Here is a 12,394-nt window from a genome sequence, read left to right as displayed (position 1 = left end):
GGGGAGAGATGCTTTTCCTGTCCTTAACTCTTGGGGAGGGATTGTTCCCAGGCAGATGGCCTCAGGATGTGAGGGCTGTAGTTTTGCAAGCAGAATGTGAGCTTCAGCCCAGAAGGTGGTCCTGGGAGAGGCCCAGGCACTGAGATCAGAGCCGAGGGCGCAGGAAACTCCCCAGGGAGGTGTTGGAGCAGCCGGACACACAGTGGAGCACTTGTCTGGGTTTCCATTTCATAAACATGATGATGAGGCAAGTGGATACAGCTTGAAGTTCGTATGTATGTTTTTAAATCTGTGTTTCTATGATTGTAAAGTTAATGAGAAAAGAAGAAGAAACTTGAGTGGCCAATAAGTATATGAAATTCTCTTTAATAATCATGGCAATGCAAGTTTAAACAAAAATGAGATACCATTTCCACCCATCAGCTTGGCAAAAAGGGAATGGCGTGGCAGTGCCAGCACTGGTGAAGAGGTGGGGAGGCCCTCATAGGCCACTGGGGGAGGTAAATTGGTAAACTGCTTTGGGGGTATATGGTCAACCCTAAGATGTGTGTACCCAAGGACCCGGTGATCCATTTCTGGATACATGTTCTAGTCTAGAGCAGTGGTTCTCAAACTGTAGTTTGTGTCCGAACCACCTGGAGAGCTTGTTAAAACAGATTGCCTGGCCCCAACACCAGGGTTTCTGATTCAGTCTGGGGAGGGGCCTGAGAATCTGCATTTCTACCAAGTTCTCATGTGATGTTGACGCTGCTAGTCCTGGGGCCACACTTTGACAACTACTGTTTTAGTTAAACTCCTGCTCATGTGCAAAGGAAAACATGGCCGGTGATATTCCTTGTATCACTTCTCATAGCAAAAATGAGAAACAGACCCGAAGTCCTTCAGGGCACAGAGAGGGTAACTAAAGAATTCCCAGAGAATCTAGTGGAGCTGGGAGAGGGGAATTCCTGCCCTAATGTCCTTCCCTAAGGCAGGTCCTGAAGATGGGCACTGACTCCTGCTCTCCAGCAACACTTCCCACCAAAACACTTGCGTTTCCCTGGAGCTCTGTTCAGCCTGTGTGACCTCGGACACCTGTCGGCTTCCTCTGTGAGAGGCCTGGGAGGCGGCCCAGCCTGGAGCAAAGGACCGAGGCAGAAAGGTGCAGCCTCAAGCCACCCCTCCACCCTCCGTTCATTCACTTCAGACACGCTTACCGCTCACCACGTCCCTCCCATGTGTGGGACCTGTGTGGCCCTGGGGCAGGGACGTGAGGCAGTCAGAGAGGACAAAGCCTGGTCCTCATGGAAATGCAGGCACAGCCACAAATATGACAGTTTAAGGCCTAAAGGGGGAGCGAAGCCCAGAGGGGCTGCAGGAGTTCTGGGGAGGGAGGGAGGCCTTCACTTCCCTGCAGAGAAGGCAGCTGGGGAGTTTTCAGGGAGGGGGGCACATCATTAGGAGGTGTTCGTTTTTTAAAATTTTTTTTCAGCTTTATTAAAGTATATTGTACATATTATAAAACCCAGCCATTACAAGTGTGTAATTCAATGATTTTTAGTAAGTTACCGAGCGGCGCAGCCGTCACCATACGTCAGCTTTAGCACGTCTTCATTCTCCCTGTGGGCTGCCTCGCACCATCTACCGTTGACCCCTCTTCCACCCCCATCCCTAGGCAAGCGCTCATCTATTTTCTGTCTCTAAATTTGCAGGATTACGTTTTAAAGGATGGAAACTGGATCTTAAATCAAGGTAATCGTAGGGAAAGTGCAAAACCTGGGGACACACGTGGTGCTCTTATAGCAGAAAAGCAGCTCCAGGGCCTCTGACTTTGCCATTTGGGGTGAAATTCTGAACTCGGAAGCTCCAGTCAAGAGCTCTGCACCCCTAGAAGCACGGTTCCTGCCTTTGGGTCACGTGAAGCCTTTCTTTCCTCTACCTTCCGGGTGGTTGGATTCCTGCCCTTCCTCAGGCCCCAAGCTTGCTCACGTGGATGCAGCACTGCCCTTGGCTTTGAAAACATGTTTGGCAGTGGATTCTCTGGCCCAGCGGTCATGGACAACCAGGCTGGGAAGTCCTTGGAGCATAGAGGATGGACAGAGCCATCCTAACAGCACAACAGGGGTCTCTACTCTCTTGACGTCGTCTGCCCTGGGCCTGCCCTGATGGGGTCCTCCTGGTCTCTGCCCGCCTTAGGCCCAAACCTTTCCACACTGAAAACGAAAGAGGCGAGAGCGGATCATCTGTGTTCAGTCTGTCTGCCTTTTTACAATCAGGCGTGCTCTGAGATGCTCTGGGCGAGATTCTTTAAAATCACGTTTTTCCCCCTCATTTCAAAAGTAATGCAAACTCAATGCAGAAAAATAGTGCAACGAAACAAAACCCAAGTCAACTCTATGGGCTCACCTTGAAGATAACCACTGCTGCATTTAGGGGTGTGTACTTCCTGTCTGTTTCCCCCACTTCCCGGGCATTTTGTTGGCTTCCAGTGGATCCCCATGGCGGTGGGGAGGTGTTTTGGTGATCGGGCACCAGCCTGGCTCTTACTGGTTGGCAGGCCCCGGCACTGGCTTCCACTCGGGCTTAGACATCACTTGCTTCTGGGGCTTTGAACCGTGTTTAACCTTGATCTTAATTTTTCCCTCTGACAGTGAGTCAAATGCTCAGCTCTGGGGAGAGAGTTGCTCTCCCTGGGGCATTATCTGTGTGTAAAGGAAGAGAGTCAACCTGAAGCTATCAACAGCTCTAAACCTCTAAGGAGTATCTGGGCAGCAGGTTGCAACACATCTGAGATAATTTAATTTTTACAGAAGCTATTTCCATTAATCATTTATTAATGGCTCTCCCAACTGAGGCAATTAAATAGACCTAGGATTAAAAAAGAGCCCCACATTCATTTCACATCTGTCTAATTACCCTGAAGCTCATGGATCCTGGAAGAATGTGGAAAACAAATTCCATTCTGCTTTGTACTTTGCATTTCTCTCTGGGTTCGGCTTCAGTCCCAAAGGGAGGCAGCCTCTGGGGGCGGTGTGTGTGTGTGTGCATGTGTGTGTATGAGATCCCAGGGGTCCAGGCTCGGAGGGCAAGGGCACTGAATGTGAAGTCTGAGGAAGCCTTTGGGGCTGGGGCGGGCGGCTGCCTGAGGAAGCGGGGCCCAGAGCTGAGCCTGCCTACTGGGATTTGACGGCTGGACACAGGGAAATATGGTAGCAGCTCCCCGCACTTGTCCCAGACAGGGCAGGAAGGATTATTTCATTTTTATAACTTATAAAATAGATTAAATAATTATATTGGATCAAAATCATGTAAATCTTGACCTGACTATTTTTAGGACACTATCTTATGAGATTTATTCCAAAATTTATTTTCCAGTAGGTTTTATGGTATTCCTTGAAATAACCAATACTTTTCTGATAGAAAGTAAATCTGATTTGGTTGATAGATTTAACAGTAAGGACTGGCACAACAGGTTGTCTGAGAGATAATTTTCGTAGATTGATGAAGTAAATTTGCAGTTTCTAGGTATTGTGAAAACATATTTAAAGCAAGTGATAATGCAAAAGGATTTTATTAAAAATATTGTATTTGCAAGGGTTTAATTAAATTAATAGAGTTAGATTTCCCAACCTCATCTGAAAATAATGGGTTGAATCTGATGCCTCTAAAGGAAAGAATAACAGATCTGAGTGATAGTCATTTCATAAGTCTTAGTAGGACATTTTTGGTGTGCTTTCCAAAAAGTGGCAGAGAATAACTCGAAAGACTGGGCAAAAATCCTTTTGCAAGTCAAGTAGTTTCCAGTGTCTCACATTTACTCCAACGCATGTGTTCTGGAATCAGTGGCATATTTAAATAATCTCTCTCTCTCTCTCTTTCTCTCTCCTCCCCCGGGGGATTTGTGGATTCTATCAGTTACATGTGTGTACGATGCAGCCACACCATCTCGAATCCTGACGACTAGACAGCCATGGCAGAGGACACTTAGTGCTTTGTTGGTCGGCCTAGAGTATACCCTCTCTTCTTGAATCTGCTCTTTCTCCTCCGACCGTGTGTACAGAATGAAAATGACCACAGATTCTTTGTAGCTCCTCCAATCAAGAAGTGAAGTCTGCTTCCCTACTCCTTAAACTTGGACTTGACTTGTGACTTGCTTTGACCAAGAGAATGTGGCAGGAGTGACGTTATGTGGGTTCCAAATCTAGGCTTCAAGAAACCTTGCAGCATCTCTTCTTGCTACCCTGGAATTCTGCTGTCATGTGAATCATAGCCTGGCGAGGCTGTGTGGGGGAGACTGAGACACCCTGGCTGACAGCATGCTTACACGTATGTGAGGCCATCCTAGACCATCCAGGCCCAGCCAAGCTGTCAGCTAACTGGTGCTGCGTGAGTCCGGACAAGCCCAAACTGTTGACGCACAGAATTGTGAACAAATAAACTTTGTTTCAAGCTGCTAAGTTTTGGAATGATTTGTTAGCTGTTGCAGAGGTGGCTGTTTTAAAAAATGTGTGCTCCTCTTCCATATTGTGGGCTTGTTGGTTGGAGGTGGCTATTCAGCAAGGGATGACCTTTCCCAACTCCCTCTGCACTTGGATATGGCTGTGTAACTGGCTCTCGCCAATGGAGCACAGATGGAAATGATGTATGACACCCCTGGGCTGAGGCTGTAGAAGTTGACGGGCTTCTTCTCTCTCTTTCCCCTTCTGACGGCTAGAAACAGAGGACTCCCAGGTCCCAGGGGATGGTGAAACCATAAGATCCAATGAGCGGGGGTTCCTGGTCACCACTTGGTAAAATTGCCCACCCAAAACAAATGGCAGCGTTGGCATGTTACAAAAGTGATAAACTTCTATTGTGTTAAGACTCTGAAAGTTTGGAATATGTTTGTTAGAGCAGGTCAACAATACAAGAGTCCACAATCAGAAATCACTCTGTTGGGCACCATTCCCAGTTACATACATGAACCTACTTCATCCTCCCCACAAGCCCACAAGGTAGTGAGGTGACTCTCCCAAGGGCACACATCTAAAATACAGCGGGGCTGGGATTTGATCTGGAACATGGTCCCTGCCCTGTCACCGGCTCACTGTGTGATCTCAGACAAGCTGGTCCTCCCCTCTGGCTGCCCATTTTCTCATCTGTAAGATGGGCTGGGAGGGAGGAGGGTGTAATCTGCGAGCTTTCCTCCACAGCTCTGACACGCTGGGCTTCTGTGATTCTCAGGCCTGAAACCAAGACACAGGCAAAGGTGAGTCAAGCCACGAAGGGACTCCCCAGAGGAGCAGGAATGAAAGCCTCTGCTTCTCAGGGCCCTGGAGATGCACCCCGGTCTCACGGCTCTTAGGTGGAGTCAGCAGGTGATTGCGGACGCAGGGCTGGCTTGGCAAACCTGAGAGCCACAGTTTCTGTGATTCAGAAGACAGGAGTGAGGGTGTGTGATTCCACTCATGGGTCTCTCTGGAGTGAATCCCAGGCCCAGCATGCCCCTCCTCTGCACTCCTGGAAACCCTGTACGCGATGATGGGTGCCATCCCATAGTTGCCTGGGGAGTCATGGACTGAGGGGCTGGCAGGGTCAGGCAGTGCCCTAGGATGAGAGAGCTGGAGATGACAGCTCCAGGAAGTAGGAAGGGCAGGAATTATAATGCCGTTTCCTCCCTGTGTCAAATGGGGAAGCAAAAGCCCAGTGATGCTAAATGACTCACCCAAATTGTCCAGCGAGTTGTGGGCCAGACCTAGTGCCCAGCTATGGCGGCTGGCCCAGGGCTTTTTTTCATCCTCATGAATGCCTGCTAGGTTTGGGCTGAGGTTGGCAAATCGGTGCCATTGAACTCTGTTTTTATTCAAGTTTCTGGTGCAGGGAAGAATTTTGCAAACATAGCTGGGAGAAGCTCTGATTCTTGGGAAATCCCATACAACTGATTGCAGCTGGAGAGGATGGCCCTGCAGGACGATGACCTCAGGGCCTTCAGCCGTCCTGTTCCTCCCATAAAGGCCTTGCAGGAAACCCTGTCAGACTAACACTGGAGGGGGTGGTGGCTGCAAGGCCTCTGCCTTCTGTGAAGTTTCAGTTCAGACCCCTGACAATCTGAGAGGAGGCCTGGGCTCTGCTGCTGACCTAGAGACTCACCGGCTGTGAGATTCAGTGAGAGGCCTTCGTGTCCTTATTGGGGGTGGGAGTCGGGGGCTGGACTAAATGATCTCCAAGGTCCCCGTGACCCGATTCCTGCAGAAAGGGGACAGGTATTTCGGATGAGAATTATTTTGATTTCAGCAAGCTTTGAAGCCCAACATTTCTGAAAAGAGCCTGACTAGGGAAAGAAGATGATCCTATAATTACCTACACATTTTCTCACACCAATGGGAGGGCAAGAAACTGTACCTGGCGGGATTATGCTCAGGACCCCGGGATGGGAGTTGGACTATACTCTTGACTACTTTATTTCTTGGTTTTCTCTTAGAATTTGCTTCTTCGACCTGATCCTGTCTCAGCCATGGCTGACTGGGCCTCTGGGCCCTTTGCTAAGCAGGTTCGTAGACAGGATCTCGGGCGGCTCCTGTGCTGTGGTTGGTTTTGTTCTCCAGAGCATCTTTGCTTCTGTCCAGAAGGACATGTGCGTTGTCTTCCAGTGTCTGCAGGGCTGCCATGTGGTGGAGACATTTGCTGTACCCGGTGAGGAATTTGACTAGACGAGCTCCTGACTCACCTGGATTCCAGACAGCTCCAATCTGAGGAGCTTTGCCTCAGCCGTATTAGTCAGGACTCTTTTGGTTGAATGTGACAGAAACCCAATTCACACTTGCTTGAAAACAAAGGGGAATTTTTGGCTCAGGAAATTGGGAAAGACCGGTGGAGTGGACATTGGACGTGGCTGGATTCAGGGCTCAACAATCTTGTCAGTTCTCTCTCTCTTTCCAACACAATCTTTTTTTCTCTCTTTGTGAGTGGTCGTCATTCTTTTCTGCGACAGGTAGGATTACGTGGGGGTGGGGTGGGGGGAGGGAGAGGCACAGCTGCAGACAACCCACTTTAATCTACCCTGGTAGCGACCCTGGAAAAAAGAGACCTCAGTGGCTAAAGTCCCAGGGGAAGGCTCAATTGGCCGGCTCAAGCCACACGTCCACCTCTGGGACCAGCCCCACATCCAGGCCAGGTTAGGGCAGCAGGGCACTGCCATTGCAGTCAAACATTATCCTATGGAATGGGTGCTGTGGAGGGGCAATTTTGTAAATGAGGAGGCTATTGTTCTCAGAGACGGGGCAGAGGGATCCTGTGACAGAGATCAATAGGGATCACTGAAGATGTTGCATCAGTGTCCAGTAACAAGAACAGAGGGAATTTAATAGAAAGAACTGTTAGGTCTAAAGTTGCTAACTGGGTAACTGAAGGGTCACAGGAGACCTCTCAGGCCTCAGGAACAGACATAGCAACTGCAGGACGCAGCCACCATTCCTCAGGCTGAGGGAGCAAAGGGAAAGGTAGAAACACAAGGGAAGCCCTGAGCAGCTGAACCTCAGACTTGTGAAGAGGGAAAGCCCGGGCGCCGGGACCCAGACTTCTGAGCAGGGGTACCAGCCGGCTGTTGACAGTGTCTCCTGGGGGGTGGGCTGGGGAGAGAGATCCTGCGAGAGCTGGAAAAGCTGCAAACTGGATTCAGCTGCTGCTTCAGCAGGGCGCTGCCCACGGCCAGGGTGAGGAACAGTTGTTGGGATGGTGCTCACAGAAACAGGAAGCCCACAGGAAGCCGCCGGGGAACAAACAGGAAAGAGCGAGCCGGCTCCCTCCTCCACCGGCGGTCTCCTTCCAGCGCCCTGTCGGCAGAGCCTCCCACAGAGGCCACTGCAGAGCGGAAATGAGCCTGCGGGATCCCAGCTCCAGCCCCCCAGGGCCAGCGACTTCCTGACGGACCCAGGCGTCCTGCTTCAGGTGTTCTGCTTGGTGCTGTGGACTCCTGGAGGTCAGGGACAGCCCTGATCTCTCTGTGACCTTCTCAGGGATTGGCACCCTTCCCGGGCAGAGCAGGCCCTAGTAAGTCTGTGTTATGCTGAGATGAGCTGCATGGCAGGAGCACAGGACAGGCGTGTCCTGGGCCAATCCGCAGCGCTCCCTGCCCAGCCTTCAGAGTCCCTGTCTGTCTTCCCAGAGGGTGTGATTCCAGGCTCTCCCTGGGGCACTGCGTGGGGCCAGGGAGCGGGTGTTGAACACCGACTGTGAACAAGGCTCTGCCCAGCCTGGTTGAGGTGCCCCAATGCCCTTGTCATCCTGACCCACTTTCTGAGAAAGTCCACAGGAGGGTCAGCGCCACCACTGATAAGCTGTGTGGCTTTGGGAGGGGTAGTGGACTATTCTGAGCCTCCGTTTCCCCAGAATGCCCGCTTCGGTCCCTTAATGTCTTCCCCAAGAGACAAGAAGAGACTCTGGGTCCTCTCCGTCCCATGTCCATCTCTCTCCCCGATCTCCTCCTCCTTAGAGGGGTGAAAATTTAGCTTCATAGTTCGGCTTTGAAAGGCGGTCAGTATTAGTAAGATGGAGACCAGTTTAGTGCAGAGGAACGTAAAGATCCAGGCCAACTGGGACTTGCTGGGCAGAGCTCAAGGGCTGGGCAGCCGCAGGATGCAGCATGGCGCACTCTGTGGAGAGGGGGAGCAGAGGCGGAGCGAAGGCAAGGAAGCAGGTGAACACTGTCCTCGGCTCCCAGGGAATTCCAGATCAGCCGGCTCCCAGTGAATTCCAGATCAGCCAAGCATTTGAGCCGACTTCTCAAGTGAGCCCTGAGCTTCCCAGCCTCGACTGCTTCAGGGCGGAACGGCAGGGGCACAGACCCCGTGCTGGGAAAATCGTTCATCTGGAGTTCTTTACGGATAGGGGCTATGCCTGATCTTTCTCTGGTGGTGTCGCGCCCAGAGAATATGTGGGGTGTGTCTGGAGACCATGGCCAGGGCAGGGTGAGTGTTAGGAGGGCCTGCGGTGGCAGCATGGCCTGGGCCACGGCTGAGCCATGGGTCTGTGAGCCGAGGCAGCAGTGCGAGTGGTGGCAGACGTGACATTTCTCTGTGAGGGGCCCTGGCAGGTGGACGGAGGGGAGCAAAACATAGGGCCCTCTTTCCCAACCAGAGAAGAGATCCACAAAGAGCCCAGTGCCTCAAAGGGAGGCTAATTGAGTCCAAGGACTGACGGCGGACCTGGACCCATTGGCATCCTGCCAGCCAAGAAGCACCTGCTTCCTTCAGAATTTAGCTTTCCTTTGTTGAATGCAGCTCTCAGGTGAGGAATGGTTTGAGCTATTTCTTTTCTTTTCTTTTTTGTAATGAGCCACTCTTGTGGGAAGACTCCAGTGCCTGGTGACTTTTAGACACAGAAGCTGGGAGGGGGAGTGACATTTTCCTGAACAGGCCCTCAGCACCTGTCTCCCTCCATCTGCTCAGCCGCCCGTCATCGGCCCTGCTCAGTGCTGGCAGAAGTTTGCCTCCCAGCCAGACCCCTGGGCTGCCTTCCCTTGGAATTAGGGGCTGGGAGGCTGGTGGGTGGAGAGGTGTCTGAATCCAGGTTTCTGACATTTTTCGTGGGGCCCAGACACACAGCAGGGGGTGGAGAAACCCCCCTCTCTTCCCTGCTTAGTAGCCGTCTCTGCTGGGCCAGCTCAACTTGAAAGACGGGTCACAGTACTTGTAGAGAAGGGTGGCTCAGGAGTCAGCCTGCCCGTGTCTAAATCCTGACTCTGTGACCCTGGGCGAGTCATTTCACCTCTTCAAGCCTATATTTCTCATCTGTAAACTACCCAGAGAGTTATTGTGAGGGTTAAATTAGACAATGAGGGTAAAAAGTTTAGCGCAGGCCTGGAACATGGTAAGCCTGATGGAAGCATGGCTTTTATTAATAGGAGAATGTATTCATTACTTGTGGCTGCTTTAACAAATTACCATAAACTGGGGGCCTTAAAACAACAGAAACTTATCCTGTCACAGTTCTGGAGGGCAGACGTCCAGAATTAAGGTGTCAGCAGGGCTGTGCCCCCGACTGGAGGCTCTAGGGGGAAATCTGTTCCCTGCCTCTTCCAGCTTCCGGTGGCTGGCAGCATTCCTTGGCTTGTGGCTCTGTCACTCCAGTCTTCAAGGCTGGCGTCTTCAAATCTCTCCCCGTGATCTGTCTTCACCTGACCTTCTCCTGTGCATGTATGTGATCAAATCTCCTTCTGCCTCCCTCTTAGAAGGATAGCTGTGATGCATTTGGGCCCAGCCAGATAATCCCGGATGGTTTCTCCGTCTCATGGTCCTTAATTTAGTCACGTCTGCAAAGACTCTTTTTTTGTCATATAAGGTAACGCTCACAGTTTCCAGGGATCGGGACGTTGATATCTTTGGGGACCATTTTTGAGTCTACCCAAGAGGGACAAGCTGGAGGATTGGGGGGAGGGGAGACGGTGCCTTCGGTCACTGTCCTAGGACAAGCTCTCCAGGGCCAGACCTGCGGTGAGGATTCACCTGAACGTGGTTTATTAGGAAGTTCTTCCTGGAGAAATTGGTAAGAGCGGGAGAAGCAGGTGGGAGAAGGAGAAGAAGCCAAGCAGTGTGAAATCTGAAGCCCCAGCCTCAGGCTTCTCCCCCAGGGAGCTTGAAAGAGAAAAGTCCCTGATGGGATCAAATCTCACAGGTATCATTACCCAGTCCTGTTTCCCTCCTTCCTCGTCTGGAGGGAATTATTGTCACAAATTTGATTTATTCCTTCTCGTCCACCTAAAAAATGTGTACAACATATATATGTGCCCATAAGCAATGTAAAGTATTGTCTTCTGTATTTAAAAACGTAAATACTGATATAAATAAATGATATCTCACTTTGCACATCTTTCTGCCATTTTGTGTTTGTCCCTCCGCGTAGGGTTGGGGGATCTGTTCACGTTGAGACACACAGATTTAGTTCTTTCATTTACACTGCTGCTAATTAATACGTACCATTTTTACTTTATTTCCTATTTTTTTGATGGAAGTTTAAGGTGTTTAATTTTTTTAATTATTACCACAATTCTAAGGGGTCTCCTTGCCCACATGGAAGAGTTTCTCTACGGTCAATACTTCGGGAATTTGCTGGGTCATTTAATAAGCGCATTTTTCAATTTAAATAGAAACTGCACAGCTGTCGCCCGAATGGCTGGGCTAATTTGTCCCCTACCAGCAGCTCATATGTTCCCATTCCCTCGTATTCTCACAAAGATTAGTATTAGACTCTTGAATTTTTTCCAAAACACAGTATGTGAAATGGCATCATGTTTTAACTTGTTTTCCGTGAGGGCCTGGGAGGTTGACATCCCTGCACGTGTTCATCCACTGCTCCCTCGTCTGTGAGAGCCCCTCATCTCTTACTCTGCTTTCTGTTGGGCTGACTGTCCTTTTCTTACTGAGTTGTAGAAGGTCTTTTCATACTCTGGAAACTACTTTTTTTTGCTGTTATATGTTGCAAACAACTTCTAATCTGTCACTTTTTGTCAAAATATTTTGATTCTATATAGTCAAATCTATTAATTTTGAAATGATTTGTTCTTTTATGTCTTGTAAATGTTCTAGCTGCTCTCATAAACACGTTCTCATTTTTTTTCTAATAGCTTAAAAGTTATATTTTTAATGTTTAAATCTTTATCTGGAATTTATTTTTGTGCATATTATGAGATAGAACCCTAATTTCATTCTTTTACAAGGAAAGCCATTGTCTCAACACCGTATCGATGTACTTTCTAGGCTCTCTGGTCAGTTAATTTGGTCTATTTTTCATTGCTGTACAAATGCCACCCTATTTTCATTATTACAGCATTATGGTAAGTCTTTACGGCCTGTTGGTTAAGTCATGTCCCCTACCCTCTTGTTGTTCTTCTTTAGAATTGCCTTGGCTTTTCTTGGTGGGATATGTGAGATGGAGCCTAGAAATCCTGCAGCCATTTTGCTCCCAGAGGGAAACCAGCCTTAGCCTGAAGCTGATATTATGAAAGAGAGAGCAGAGATGGGACAATACGGGATCCTTGATGATGTTGTCACTGAATCAACCCACTCTGATCCTGCCTCTGAAGTTTCTGTTTATCTGAGCTAATAAATCGACTTTATTGTTAACCAATTTGAGTTGATTTTTCAATAAATTTAACCAAAGTTTTCTAACTGATAACCTGGTGTATCTTTTTCTAATTATTTTCCAACTGTATCATTATGTTTGGTGTGCTTCTTATAAATTGTATCTATCTGGATATTTAAAGTGTAGTGTGAGTGTCTATCTTTTAATAGGCAAGATTAATCCATTTATAATTTATATGATTACAGTGATTATTTGGATTTATATCTATAATCTCATTTCTCATTTTCCATGTATCATTTCTTTGCCTTACCCACTTCCTTTTTCCCGATTTATGTGGGATTGATTGGGTTTCCTTCCC

General features: G+C 49.1%; 1 long non-coding RNA gene across 1 annotated transcript; it reads left to right on the top strand.

Annotated features, from left to right (window-relative positions):
• Positions 1-7,801: 7,801 nt before the first annotated feature.
• On the top strand, positions 7,802-12,123 carry LOC139076946 (uncharacterized). The gene is made up of 3 exons (XR_011529038.1): positions 7,802-8,007; positions 9,094-9,243; positions 11,850-12,123. It is a non-coding gene; the product is annotated as an uncharacterized lncRNA (long non-coding RNA).
• The last annotated feature ends 271 nt before the right edge of the window (positions 12,124-12,394 follow it).

This window comes from Equus przewalskii, chromosome 18 (genome assembly GCF_037783145.1).
Source record: "Equus przewalskii isolate Varuska chromosome 18, EquPr2, whole genome shotgun sequence".
Taxonomy (NCBI): domain Eukaryota; kingdom Metazoa; phylum Chordata; class Mammalia; order Perissodactyla; family Equidae; genus Equus; species Equus przewalskii.
The sequence above is the reverse complement of the archived record's forward strand: the minus strand, read 5'-3'. Positions and strand labels throughout refer to the sequence as shown.